This window comes from Canis aureus, chromosome 14 (genome assembly GCF_053574225.1).
Source record: "Canis aureus isolate CA01 chromosome 14, VMU_Caureus_v.1.0, whole genome shotgun sequence".
NCBI lineage: Eukaryota > Metazoa > Chordata > Mammalia > Carnivora > Canidae > Canis > Canis aureus.
In genome coordinates, this window is record NC_135624.1 from 28,916,733 (window position 1) to 28,931,271 (window position 14,539).

At 39.6% G+C, this 14,539-nt stretch overlaps 1 long non-coding RNA gene across 1 annotated transcript; it reads left to right on the forward strand.

Moving 5' to 3' along the window:
- Nucleotides 1–2,234: 2,234 nt before the first annotated feature.
- LOC144282884 (uncharacterized) lies at nucleotides 2,235–5,725 on the forward strand. Its single transcript, XR_013351296.1, has 2 exons — nucleotides 2,235–2,348; nucleotides 4,926–5,725. It is a non-coding gene; the product is annotated as an uncharacterized LOC144282884 (long non-coding RNA).
- Nucleotides 5,726–14,539: the final 8,814 nt, after the last annotated feature.

Here is a 14,539-nt window from a genome sequence, read left to right on the forward strand (position 1 = left end):
TGGTATGGGATGATATCAAGTCACATAGACACTCACTCATGCTAAATCAAGACTCTGAAAAGATGAAAGTTTGGGACAGGAATTATTTTTTTCAAGAATCCTAGTTCTCCATGGCTTAAACAAGTTGACAGAGGATAGGTCTTTATTTCTCCAAGTGAATTTTTCTCACATAATGGAAATCCAACCCTGAAAAAGTGTATTCTTAGGTTTGGGCTTCTTTTTTGGGTTGGGCCCAGTTTAACAAGGGATATATCCTTGAGGGGGTGTTCATAAAGAAAAGAGGAACAAGCATTTTCTGATGCCTGTGAATCAGGGGCTGTATGGATATAAGCTTACTTAATGTTTAAAATTCTGTAAATAATGAAACAGATGTTTCAAGTGATTATGTCACTTGCCCCAGGGTGCAGCAGTAAACAGTATGTGATGGAGTGAGCATTTGGACCCTAGGATTATTGATTGTTTCATCATACCACACTGCACCCCCAATATGTCCATGTGATTGAGTTTGTATGTCTCTTTATCTTGTAAAAGAAACTCAGCTAAATAAAGACATAGGATACCTAGTGAGAGTGGGATGAAAAGAAGGGAAGTGGAAGATATTCCATTCTTCTGTCTTCCCACTCAGCAAAATGCCAGTCTCAGAATGGGGTTGCAATCTCTTTTCAACTCTCAAACCTGGGAAAATGAGCATCATCAACTCAGACTCTGTGAACCCCCACACTTTCCATCAGTCCTTTGGCCAGCTCTTTCTCATTTTCTCTAGTGACTCCTGCAAACTTTTATCATTCTCTCCAAGAACCTTAATTTACTTCTTCTCAGCAAATCACTACCATGGAGACCAAGAAAAATGAAAAATTTCAGTGTTCTTCTAGGAAGAGTTACATTGCTATTTCACTCACTTCCTTTCTTCCTTTCTTTTCTTCAGTCTTAGAATGTGACGGTTCCCATTATATGGTCTCATTCACTTGAGGAATATAAAAAATAGTGAAAGAGAGTAAAGGGGAAAGGAGAGAAAATGAGTGGGAAATATCAGAGAGGGAGACAGAACATGAGAGACTCCTAACTCTGGAAAATGAACAAGGGGTAGTGGAAGGGGTGGTGGGTGGGGGGGACGAGGTGACTGGGTGACGGGCACTGAAGGGCACTTGATGGGATGACCATAGTATAGTGTTATACTATATGTTGGCAAATCGAACTCTAATAAAAAAAAATATACAGAAAAAAAAAAAAAGAATGTGAGGTTTCCTTCCTCAGGTTCAACATTAATTTGGCCTTATGTACCCTTGACCTCACTCCTGCTACTTTTAGCTCTGGGAACCTATTAAGTTCTGCTCTGAAGATTATTTCCTTTTTTTCTTAGTTTCCCAACTTCTTCTGGTTGCTTCTTCACTCCACCTTTTCCTTTTCCAGTACTCAACTATCATGAAAATATGGTCCCTCAGTAAGGTGCCATTCGTCACTGTCCAGACTCCATTATCTCATTCACTTTCTACTTCACTTCTAATTCACTCACTTCTCCATTGACTTTATCTGCATTTGCCTCCCCCATTTTTTGTTGGAACTGCTTTCAGTGAAATACTAATTTTCTCTCTCTCCTTCTGTCCCTCCCCCAGCTCGTGCTCTCTCTCACTCACTCATTCTCTCTCTCAAATAAAAATAAACTCTTTAAAAAAAATAAAGGAATTGAAGGCTGGTTTAGATGGATGTAAGGAGACACACTATGGGACCTGTAATCACGTGGGGAAGGGTGTGGGTGAAGGGAATTTTTCCAAGGGAGTAAAATACTTCCTTCCAATCCATGGCCAATGTGAAACTACTTGCCTTATAATTTTGCCTAGGATTGGCCTTGACACTGCCTATGTCTTAAATAACCCTCAAATTGAAGGGAGATAGCAAATCACTAGGTGTGATTAAGAACCTTTTAAAGGGGCAAAGTTCAGAGGGAACAAAAACGTTCTGCACAAACCATAAACAGTTATGGTCCTTCGGCCTTTTTTATTCATGATTGTTAATCAGCTCCTTGCCTGAGGATGGAAGGTGTAATGTTTGTGCACATGCTAATCAAACTGTGCCAAAAGTTAGGCTCACACGAGACTTAGCCTTCTGCAAAGTAAACATGGGCCGTTACTGGTTATCACCTCAACTACAAAGAGTTCTTAGCCAAGTACTATTGATCCAAGTAAAAGAGATAAAACCTGAAGGACTTAGTGTGCATGTTCTTTGGCTTGGGGCAACTTCCGTCTCTCCCATTTCACATTTCACAGCACCATAAAATGAACTATGCAATGGCCCACGTGAACACAGCTGCCACTGACTTTGCCAATAACAACAGCTCTGAGAGGCTGAAGGTGAGAAGTAGGTACAATATTGGCATTGTAAGAAGAGTATGGGCAGTACAGTCAGACAGGTCTATTTCTGCAAATATTATTATAGTGTTATTACCTCTTTTCCATTCTGGTGCCTGTCCACTGCCCTGATCTTTGTATATTCTGAAGCTATTTTTTTAAGGTGTATACAAATTTAGGATTGTTATAATCATCTTGCTGAACTGAATCTTTTATCATTATAACTTTTCTTTATTAAAAAAATAATCTCTAGTGATATTTCTTGCCTTAAAATTGATCCTGGCTCTGTCTGAAACTAATACAACCATATCAGCTTTATTCTGGTGTTCTCATGGAAGAGTTTTTCTTGTCTTTTCACTTCCAACTTGTAACTTCCTTTTGATTTTAAGTGTTTCATAAACAGCATATCATTGGATTTTTTAAAAATCTAAGCTGATAATTTTTGTCACTGAATTGGAATGAGTCATCCATTTACATTTAATGTAATTAGGAGCTTGTGCTTACATCTTGCTATTTGTTTTCTACTTGTCCTATCTCTTGGCCCATTATTCCTCCCATTATTCCTCCTGAACTACCTTCTTCTGGATTAATTGTGCGTTTTAAAAATTTACTCTGTGTTATCCCCACCGGTTTTTGGACAGATTATGGATGTCCCTCAGAAGTTTATCTCTTTAGCCTCCTACCCAAATAACATCAAAATATGGCCAGTGTCTTCAGAGGAAAACCCATTGGATGCTTGCAGCAGGTTTCTTTGTCTTTTGGGATTTTGTGTACTATGTCAAGACTATGGTCCCAGCCTCTGGGCTCCCCAGCACTAACCTCAGCCTTCTCTAGCTCCTCCAGATTCCAGTGTGTACTACCGGCCCCCAGGGGCTGCCAAACCTCCAAAGGCTTCTTTTTCCCTGCCTAGAGGCTATCAGTTCAGGCCAAGCCCAGTCCTTTGTTCCTGCCCCAAATTAGCAAGTGCTTTGAGAGAAGAAAATGATAGGCAATCTCAGTTTACCTAAGAAGGACTGTTTTCTCTATAATTATAGCTCATCTAGTCGTCTTTGCTCCCCCAGATTGCTAATGTACTTAAAATTGTGATTTTTCAGGCAATTTGTCATTTTTATCTTTTCTAGCCATTTTTAGTAGGAGTAGCAGCCTACTAATACCGCCCCAGAAATGGAAGTCCCCATTATTATTAAAATTACACATCTGAGATGTATAGGCATATATCAGAGGTTAAGTGGGCTAGGCTAGATTCAGATTGCTTAGTTTGAATTCCAGTTCTGCCATGGAGGCTTTGTTTGGTCCTGGCAAGTGATTTATCCACTGGGTCTCTATTACTTCTCTTGTAAAATTTGAATAATGATGGAACGTGTCCCATAGGGTCACTATGACCCTATGAGGATGTAATAACATAGTGAATATCAAATATTTCACATGATGCCTTGTACATAATAAATGTCCAAAATGTAAGCCACTATTAGAATGTATTGATTACATTAGTTCAGAGCCCGGAAATCACTGGCTTTGAATCAGACACTACTTAGGAATGGTGTGGCTTTGAGTGACTTATTTAATCTCTTTGTGGCTCCACTGCCTCATTGTGAAACATTGGATTAGCAATAATATTTCATAAGGATTTAATTTCTCATTTTGTAGAGGCTCGGGTTTGAGTCATAGGGATTATGAGCCAGGAACATCTATCACTCTTGCAATCATTCTCAAATGCTGGTCTGTAATGGTGTTCATGATCAAGACCCATGTCATGGGTCTGCAGATGGGCTAAGGTTTCAGATAAATTTCTAACTTAATTGAATGAATAGCATTCAGGGCATTGTTTCCATTCTCACATATGAGAATAGATTTCTAACAATGGTGTTCCATATCAAGTTGCATTTGCTAGTTCTACTTTATGTGAGTGTTGAATTGGATGCCCAATTTCCTAACAAACATTGAAAACAATTACACCTTTTTTACATCAGGATTTTTCTGTATCTTCATACATCTGTGTTCGCTTCTGAGCTGTAGTTCCTTTGGAAAGACTATTTTATTCTGAGATTATGTTCTTTCAACTTTAAAAAAAATTAAGAATAGTATTGCTTTATGAAATGATACTAGATAGTAGTTGTGAGTGTTTTATTTTAAATGATTTTATTTAGGGGCATCTGGATGGCTCAGTTAGTTGAGCATCTGACTCTTGGTTTTGGCTTGGGTCGTGATCTTAGGTTGGGGGATCAAGCTCCATTACTTTTAAGCACGTATGTATCAGACGTCACATGGTTGACTTTTAAGTACTTTTGTTACAAATGGGAGAAACTGAGGCCCAGAGGATTTGAATGATCTGTTTGAAATCTCACAATCAATGTTGAAGTCTGAAAAAAAGCCCGATTCTATGACTTCCTTATGATTTTAAGGCAAATACATGGTCTCGTTTCTGTCCTCTAGGCAAGGCAAATGTAAAAGAAGGTAGTAAATCTCTTCCCTTCCCTGGCAAATTTCTCCCCTGTCCCAGAGGCTGTATCACAAAATTTTCCTGCTCCTTATTGACTTCTGAATTTAAATCATGCCCCTGCTCCATCTCTTGGCCTTTAGGAGCTCAGCCACTCTCCCGCCTCTCTGGAGGCAGCCAATTAAAGGTCTGGATTCTAGCACCTGGTTCTTACCAATGGTTCCAGGAGGAGCACAGAAGACATTCTGTCAGACTTGCCTTGGACTTCAATGGCCTTCTATTTTTTCTGTCATCGGCACAGACTGTTCATCTGGTTCGCGCATACTTTGTGGTTTTTCTCCTGTAGAACCTGGAGCCATGGTAATAAAGTCAGTTTTCACGGAAGCAGTGGATTGAATGTGACTCTTTCAATGAAGCTCAGAATCACAACACTTACTTGTCTCTTGATGTCGACAGCTGCATTTTTCTGGAAGGGCTCTCTGGCTTCCATGTGTTTTATTGACATGGGCCTCACACGATGACATAGTTCTGATCATTGAAAATCAACTACTACACACTAGATCCTAGAAGATCCCTTTCTCAGCACTGTATGAACTTAGAATTGTTAATTTTCAAACAGGAATATCAACATGTATTTGGTTCAATTCCTTTTCTTTGATGCAGTAGGCTATTATTAGCCTTGTTTGGTTGATGAGCAAAGTGAGATTGACCAGAAGATTCAAATAAGTGGTGGGAAAGAAGAAAGTGAAAATCCTTGTTTTCAAATATTTTAGCAATGAACTCTTCTCTTAAAGTAAATTTTATGTGGAAACCCAAGTTTTGGTACCTGTTAAATTAGCATGCCATTATTTCAGAAAGTCTTAGTACATTTATTTTACTACCAACAAATGAAAAAATCCTGAAACTGTTTTGATGAAATAAATATGTGAGTTCGCAGATCTGAGATGATAGCTGTTCATACCTGTGTCAGTGCTCAACTTACTTTTGGTCTTTATTTCTTGTTTTGGTTTTGCAGTATCAAGCAGGCCTCTATTCATATGAGAACATAGATATAAAAGTTATAGTAAGAGAAGGACTTGCCTTACAAACATTGTACATTCTTTGCTTAAACTGACTAACAAGCCTCACAGGGCATTGGTTCTTTTCTACTCTAAGCTGAATCACTAACAATGTATAGCTACTACCCATATTCCTTATTACAGACACACAACAGTTAGAGGAGCCAAAACCTACTAATAAAAATAAAACACAAATGCTAAAATAAAAATGTGATGCTCTGGTGTTTCATGTAATGCATATATACTTTTTATTAGACCACCTACACCATGCTGCATTCAAAGTAGGCTCTGAGAACTTAGAGCCCTGCCTGGCATTTAATGGAGTGCAGTATATGTGTGCTTCTTTGTGTCGTTTTAGGCAAGCAGATGTGTACAGGCCTGAATACCAAGAGGAAGAAATTCCAAGTAAAATACTTTCTAAATAATGATATAATTTCACCAAGTTCAGCCTATGTTAGAGCGAGGAGAGAAACTCTTAAGTTCTGTACAAAAACTTGTTAACTCAGTTGAAGGAAACACATCAGAGGGTCTCTGAGAGTTTAAAATTTAAGTAACATGTTTAACTGCACTGGTTCTTGTAGTTTTTAAAAATAGTAAATATGGTACAAGCATTTGGGTCAAATATTGCAGAACTTCTGAGACACCCCAAATTCTGGCCTATGGCTTACGCAGCTTTTTATGATCTGGCTCTTGCCTATGCACCATCTATCCCCCTCTGCAACACTCTTCCCTGTATCTGCAGCATGGTGAGCCTTTTCCACATGAAGGCCTTTGGATTGGCTGTTGCTTTTTGTACTTGAAACACTCCTTGACTTCTGTGATTGCTTCCTTCTGAATCTTTAGTTCTCCATGCAAATACCCCTCCAAAGAATTACTCCTTCCCTAATAGTCCTCCCTCCATCAGCCACTCCCCATCACATCACCCTGTTAAATCCTAAGACTCACTGCATACCTTTTTACTTACTTGGTGCTTGTCTTCCCAAATTTATACCTCAATTTATCTGGACAGTCCTGGTACATGGCTGATGTTCTGAGTGATTTATATTATTGGCCCTTTTATTCACTCGAGTGTGTCATTTTCGACAATAAATTATGTGGCCACTTTAGCCATGCCTATTTTATTGAAAGCCTCATTCCCTAATCCCAACATGTACATGGCATATAATACATGCTTAACAAGCCTTTGCTGAAATGAAAGTGTTCTGGATTGGGAATCATGTGTCCTGGGTTCTAGTCCCAGGTGCAATCATTAGTGAGCCTAATAGCCCTAAATGATCAGCAGCACAGCAGGTGCAAGCTTTAGCAGACAACATCCCTAAATAAATTCCATCAACATGTCTTCTGTCATATGAGGCAGATAACAGAGTACTTTCAGGCAAAATGTTTCTGTCTCTAGAGATTTACGTAGAAGTTCAAAGTTAATTAATGGTCCAAAGCTTACATTGACACAGGAGTAGAGTTTGACTTATAATAAGGAAGAATTATCAGAGGCAGGCAAACCTCATGAGGCAGTGAATGTCTGCTGCTGGGAATGCTCACTCAACTCTCCTGGGCAGTGTATTCCCATGGAAAAAATGCTGGTTTGTACATTCTAATCCTGGGCTGTCAGTTAATAGCTGTGACAATCTCTCGGAGACCAAGACTTCTCATGTGTAATATGTAGAATGTGACTGTGATCCTTCCTATCAGATCCTCATGTTTTCTAAGTTTGCTGTTAATTATGAAAGAGTTGATGAAGTATTTTACTACTGTTAAGTATAAGTGACAAAACCGGCTGTTGACATACCAGTAAAAAGGTGGGCCAACATAATATAATTCACCCAGGATGGCTGGCTGCATTTCAGGTCTAGGGATTGAGGGGTCAGGTGAACCATGTAAGGAGCAAAGACAAAACCTTTAAAAACCCCATAGACAGAGACAAGTCTGTTCCCGCCTCTTATGTCCCAATTTTGGACTCGGTAAAATGGGTGTAATAATAGTTGTTTTGCTTCCGTCCCAAGATCAAAGGAGGATTCCATATGTGAATGTTGCTTGTGGCTGAGGAAGCACTATGGAAATATGAGAGGCTTGAGGTGTGGCACAAATCCAGGTGGGGGCTCTTACGTGTCCAGGCAGGAGCCCTGTGGAAACATTCAGGGGTGAATGAATATCCCTTTCTCCAATGTGATAAAGTTGGAGACATGATTCATATGGACCTAAGGAGCCTTGAAAAGTGAAAGAGTAAAAATAAGTGTCTATGTGGATGGTGGGAATAAGGTAGAGTGAAAAGGCAAGTGATATTTTTTAATATGTGCTCTGCCAGTTTCCTTTATGGTGACAATCTCATTGAACTTAACCTGCATACAAAGCTAATGAGAGAGGCATTATTATCCTCCTACTAGAGATAAAGAAACTAAGGCTCAGAGAGTTTACGTAACTTGTCCTACATGTTGTAGGTCATGGTCAGGCCTGCTCAAGTCCCCAAGATGCAGAGAGAGAATTAGTAATCAGAATTATGTGAATTATGGCATCATGAGAATTTGCTTTGTTTGTTGGGTCAACCTGATGGGTTAATGTGCCCCTCCTCCAACTTAATAATAAACACAGCTAGCCTTCCCTTTTCGTACTCCTCTGATATCAGGGCTTGCTCACCTGTCATGAGACCACCCAGCTTCAGGCCCACTTGGGAGGAAAGCAAACACAAGGAATTTTATCCCTTCATCTATATTTTTGTCTTGTGTACCATTCAAAAACTTGTTTACTTGTTTAGTGATGGGAGTAACTTTACACTGGTCCCAGTCAACATTCTCGGCAATCTTAGGACCCAAACCAGTGTTCTGTGGTTTCATTTAGGCATAAGGGCACACAGATAGTAGGTGACAGAACCAGAATGCCACCTCATTTCCACTGAAATCCCTCACCCATGCTCTAGCTGTGCCCTTATTCATCTCCCTCAGAGTGATCTGCAGAAGGATAGGCTCTACTCCGTAGATGATTCTTTCCTTAATCACAAAAGGATAGTTATGGGGATTCTAGTTCTTTAAAAATCACTCAAACCCATGTTAGTTTGTAGAACCAGGTTACGTTAGTAGTAGGCAGAGTATTTGCAGATCTGGTTCCAAAGAAGAATTGAGTCTGAATTAAATACAAATTATTGCTGTTCCTTAAATGCTGTCTTTTTTTGTTGGCAAAGAAGATGGAATTGATGACTAACTAGTTCTTTTATCGTCAAGCTCTATTATTTTTTCATGATGACCTCAGAGTAGCCATGACATTTATGATCTTATTCATATGGGCTTCTAGCCCAGAAACACAGGGGAATGAATATTTCCCTAAACTGAATAATGCTGATGACTTTCAAGCACCTCACTGCCTCCTAAAAAATGTAAGCTTTTTCTTATTATTAATAAAGATTCTTTTTATTTACACCCATGTTTCATTTATTCCTTCCCTGCCACTGAATAATCTTACAGTTTCCTCCTCCCTCCCATGGCATCTCCAAAAATGGGAAAATTGGTTTTCAAAGTGCTTCTGAAATTATTATCGGTGCAGGTAGAAAGAGCATGCACCTGAGGATGAGACAGTCCTGGGGTTAGAGCTCCAGCCTGAAGCTCCAGCTGTGTGTCCTTGGGTGTAGTCCTTATCCTCTCAGGCCTTCCATGGCCTCAGCTATAAAATGCAGATTATTAGATCTACCTCAGTATCACGATGCTTAGCTTTTGTTTGTGTTCAGTACACAGTATCTCTATTCTCTGATAACCTCATAGACTGCTAAGTGATCTGTGTGGCACTTTTTCCTGCATTGGTAGTCTTCATCGTGACCGGGTCAGATATTGATTTATTATTTAATTGAATAAAATTTATTTAAATTTCATTTAACATTTTATTTTTATTGCACAATAATACATCTTCATATTTAAGAATATTAAGATTGCACAGACATGCATAAACTGAAAAGTAAATCCCTCCTTACCTACCCTGGACACTTACACCTAAGTGCTACTTTCTTTTTTTTAAGATTCACCCATTTATTTGAGAAAGAGAGAGCATGCACAAGCACTCTTATGTGGGGGTTTGGGAAAGAAGAGCAGAAGAAGATGAGGAGGGAGTGAAGAAGACTTTCCGCTTAGCATGGAGCCCATGGTGAGGCTGAACAAAGGGATGGGGCTCCATCTCACAACCCTGAGATCATGTCCTGAGCTGAAATCAGGAGTCTGACATTTAGCCTATTGAGCCCCCAGGCACACCTCTAATGCTACTTCTTAAAAGTGACCACAGTTAACAGTTTCATATAGAACTTTCAAGAAAATTGCAATGTATATATGTGTTTAAATATGGATATATTCTTTTAAGACAACTATAATCATTTACTATAGCTGTTCTCCAATTTTTTCACTTAATTCATGTACCTGAGTTATTTCTAAAAGTTCGTACAAATTTACCTCATTCTTTTTAATATCCTCACAGTATTTCATTATATAATCACATCTTTTTTTTAAAGATTTTATTTATTTATTCATGAGACACACACACACACACACAGAGAGAGAGAGAGAGAGAAAGAGAGAGAGAGAGGCAGAGGGAGAAGCAGGCTCCATGCAGGGAGCCTGATGTGGAACTCGATCCCGGGACTCCAGGATCACGCCCTGGGCCGAAGGCAGTGCTAAACCACTGAGCCACCCAGGGATCCCCTATAATCACATATTTATTGAATAACATATACTTTATCGAAAGATTTTATTTATTTATTTATTTGAAAGAGAGAGAACAGGAGCAGTGGGGAGGGATAGAGGGAAAAAGGAGAAAGAGAGAGAGAGCCCCAGTGATCAGGGAACCCAAAGTGAGGCTTGATCCCAGGACACTGAGATCATGACCTGAGCTGACGGCAGACACTTAACTGACTGAGCCACCCAGGCATCCCATGAATATTTCATTTTTTAATGTGAATTAACAATACTGTTCAATGTTTACTTTTGAGGTCAGTGTGCTGGTTTTGGAAACAAATTTCAGTTCAAACTCTGGATCCACTTCCAGCATTAGTGAACTTAAGCCTTTCTGAGACTTGGTCTTCTAATCTATAATCAGGATAAGGCCAGCTGCCTCAGGAATCATAACATTTGTATTAGATGATCTAGCATATGACCAACTTATAATAAGTTTCCAACAAATATCAATGATAGTAATGATAATGTCATTGCTCTCATTTAAGGACAGTCTTTGAGGACTTTGAGGGAGGACAGGTAGCAATGACTTCTGCGGGATGTTGTGGTTGTCACTGTTGCTCTCTCTGGTGTCCAACAGGAGAAGGCTGTGTAAGTAAACTACAGTCTTCACCATTCTAAGGAATTTCAGACAGAAACATTTTGAGGCCACATAACATACTGTATTTTTCATTATGTGCAATTATTTTGCTCCTCTGCTTGCCTGGGAGGTACTGAGGGTAAAAAAAGGGATGTATCTTTTCACATCCCTGGCCCCTGACATGTAGTGAGAGATATTATATAATAAGAGCTGTGGTCTTGCTGGTGGTGGTGGTGTGGTGGGACTCAAGGAAGAAGAAATCTTTGTAAGAAGAGGTAATATGTACTTAAAACTTACTCTCTGTGTAGGGTTTTGCCTTAATTATCTGGGTTTCATCACATTGCCTAACTTTTGGGTATCTCTGTTATTATACCTGTAAAACAGGGATAATTGCAGAACTATCTTAGGGCCTGGTTAAGATTTTAATGAAATATTACATGATAAGGGTTTAGAATGGGACTGAGCACATACATGATGAGCACCCAACATGCACACTGAAGTTCAGCAAAATATAGAGGTGCCTGCAAGGGAACCCGTGGTGTGGACATTACAGTCTGAACTCAGAGTCATTCCCTTCATTACTGAAGCTGCTTCCTCCCCTTGGGTATAGTACATATGAATTACATGAATCACTGAGAAGTCCTGCCTTTGTAGAGAAAAGAAATTAGATTTAGGAGAGACAAATGACTCAACTATATATGATATTGGAAATTTTCAGTATCCTCCACATTCGAGGTATTGGGGTGCTCTCCACTACTATAAGTAGTGCTGTTCTTCGGTTCTGGCTTAGGGACACTGGGGGCTGGAGAGCATCGGAATCAGGTGTGCAAGTTTCTGTGTACCATCTGTGTTACTTTGGACCAATTTCCCTTCCTATGTCTTACCTTCTTCATCTGTACAATTAAGGACTCCCTTTCTATAATCTCTAAATTCCTCACCATGTTTACTATGCTTTGTTTCATGAATCACACGTATCTGACCTCCTATCCAGTGAGACCTGCAACTCACAAACCTCATCTTCTTTCACGGCTCATTTGCCAGTTGTCTTCAGCTATCAGTGAGATGGTTTTCCTGTTCAGGTTAACCTGAACAAAGATATACTGGTTACATGCAGTTCCTTCTCCCCACAGGATTGGATTGGGAAAACTGCCTTTCTGTTTTCTGAGTCCTGATCTCTTGACTCTGGACCTCTCAAAAAGGCCAAGCCTTCCTGCAATGAATAGTCTCTGAGCAGCCTGTCCTGGTGACATCAACCCCAGTTTTTTGATACTATGATGCAGCCATCTTTAAATGGTTCACACCTGTTGTTACTATATGCGTGGCTAAGGCTTGGATGCTTTGACATCAAAACAAGAATGGTTGCTGCGAGACAGAACAAAGCGGTAGCATTCGTGGACACTTGTGTCGGTATTGCAGAATACTCAACAACATGTCAATTCAGACAGCCTAGAGGCACATTAGGGAGGCAACCGAATGAAACATGGAATCAAAATGCATCTAAAAGAAAGTCTTAGACTCCTACTGTCAAAGAGGACTGAAATAGTGATCAGCCACTTCAACTACCATTCGCAATGCTTGAATCCCCTTTAACATATTCCACCCAAAGATGTGTCAAGCTCCTGTTGAGATATCCCCTGGGATGGGAACCTCACTTCCTCATGAGATTCTTGTAAAGTCTAGACAATTCTATTAGTGAGAACGTGTCCCTATAATGACCTGAAGTCTTTTGACCTTCATACAATTCCAGATACATCCCCTCAGACACAGAGCTGAATTCTACTCAGTCTTCCATATGGCAGCTCTCAATTCTTCCCAACTAATTTCTTCACCCTAAGACATTTCCCTTCTATCTAAATATATCTAAATATATCCTTTCACCATTTCTCATGGGACATGATTTCAAACCCTGTCCCAGTTAAGACAGAGACCATAGCCAATTAGGAAAACAAAATCCTATATACTGGTTTATTAATTCAGCCAGTCATTAAACATAAATATCTTATGTGTGTGCAATAACCAAGGCAATTTGCAGGATATAGATATGAATCATATTTTGTCTCTTTCTGCAAGTTGTCTCAACTTTGTCAACTTTTACTCGCTGTGTGACATTGCATGACTCATTTAACCTTTCCGAATCTCAGTTTTCTCATCTCTAAAATGTGGATAAATTGAACAGCCTATCAGGGTGGTTGTAAGGATCAAATACAATAATGTATGTGATGCTCTCAGCAAACTGTGAAGTACCATAAGAACGTTGAACATCCTGATTAGAGGTGAGAAGAAGATCACAACTGTCATGTTAGATAGAAAAGGATCAATATCATAAAAGAGTTATCAACAATGTGATGAGATTGATGCACTGAATGTAACTAGACATTAAAATCCAAGGGAGGCCCTCCTAAGTCAAGTCCAAATTAGGAATCTGTTATGTGCACTTCCAAGTCCACAAAATTAACCCACAACAAAAGAAGTAATGATGACTCTAGGGGAGAATGGCAGAAACTTTTATTGTACCATAATCCAAATGCAGAAATGACTGTATTCAAAATACTTTCCATGAGGCAAATGGAAGCAAAATACTTTGGAAGGTGGCTTAAAAATAAATGCCTGTGTGCCTTTATGATATATGTCTATTTCTGCCTGCATGCACCTGTGCATGTGCTTTTTCAGTGGCATTCAGGCTACATGCTCCCCTCTCCTGAATCACGTATAGTATAACAGCCAGTAGCCTGGCAAGAGCTCTGCAGACTATTTTGAAAGGCCATCAGTGGCCTCCTTGTTGGAATGCCCCTGGCTCTGGGCTAAAATCCTTGCCATGGCCTCTGACTGATTTGTATCCATGGCAAGAGCCGGAGCTATCCCCAGGGAGTCAGGAGGTTATAGGCAGATGGTTAGATAATGTCTTTTTAAAAATGAGACACTTTTCAGAGTACAAAGGATGATTTCAATTATTGTGTCAGGATAACGGGTAGATACAGGGACTATTCCAGGCAAACTGGGATGTGTGTTTTAGGGAACGAGCTTTAGAGTTAGTCTAGACCAGGTTTCTCCTTCATCTCTGTCCTTACTTGTGTCACCATCAGCAAGCCATAGAACCATTCTAAGACTCTTTCTTCATTTGCTAAATTGGGTCAGTAATATTTATTTATTTATTGACAATTTTAATTAATTTATGGAAATTTATTTATTTATTTGAGAGAGCTTTAGTGGGGGGAAGGGCAAGCAAGCAGCCTCCCCACTGAGTGGGTAGCCTGATATGCAACTTGATCCCAGAACCCTGAGATCATGACCCAAGCCTAAATCACATGCCTAACACACTAAGGTTACAGGTGCCCCAGTAATATACATGTTAAAGTTGTGTTCTAAGCACTGAATAACATACCATGTAGAGCAGTGACTGCCTCAGTCATGATAACTTA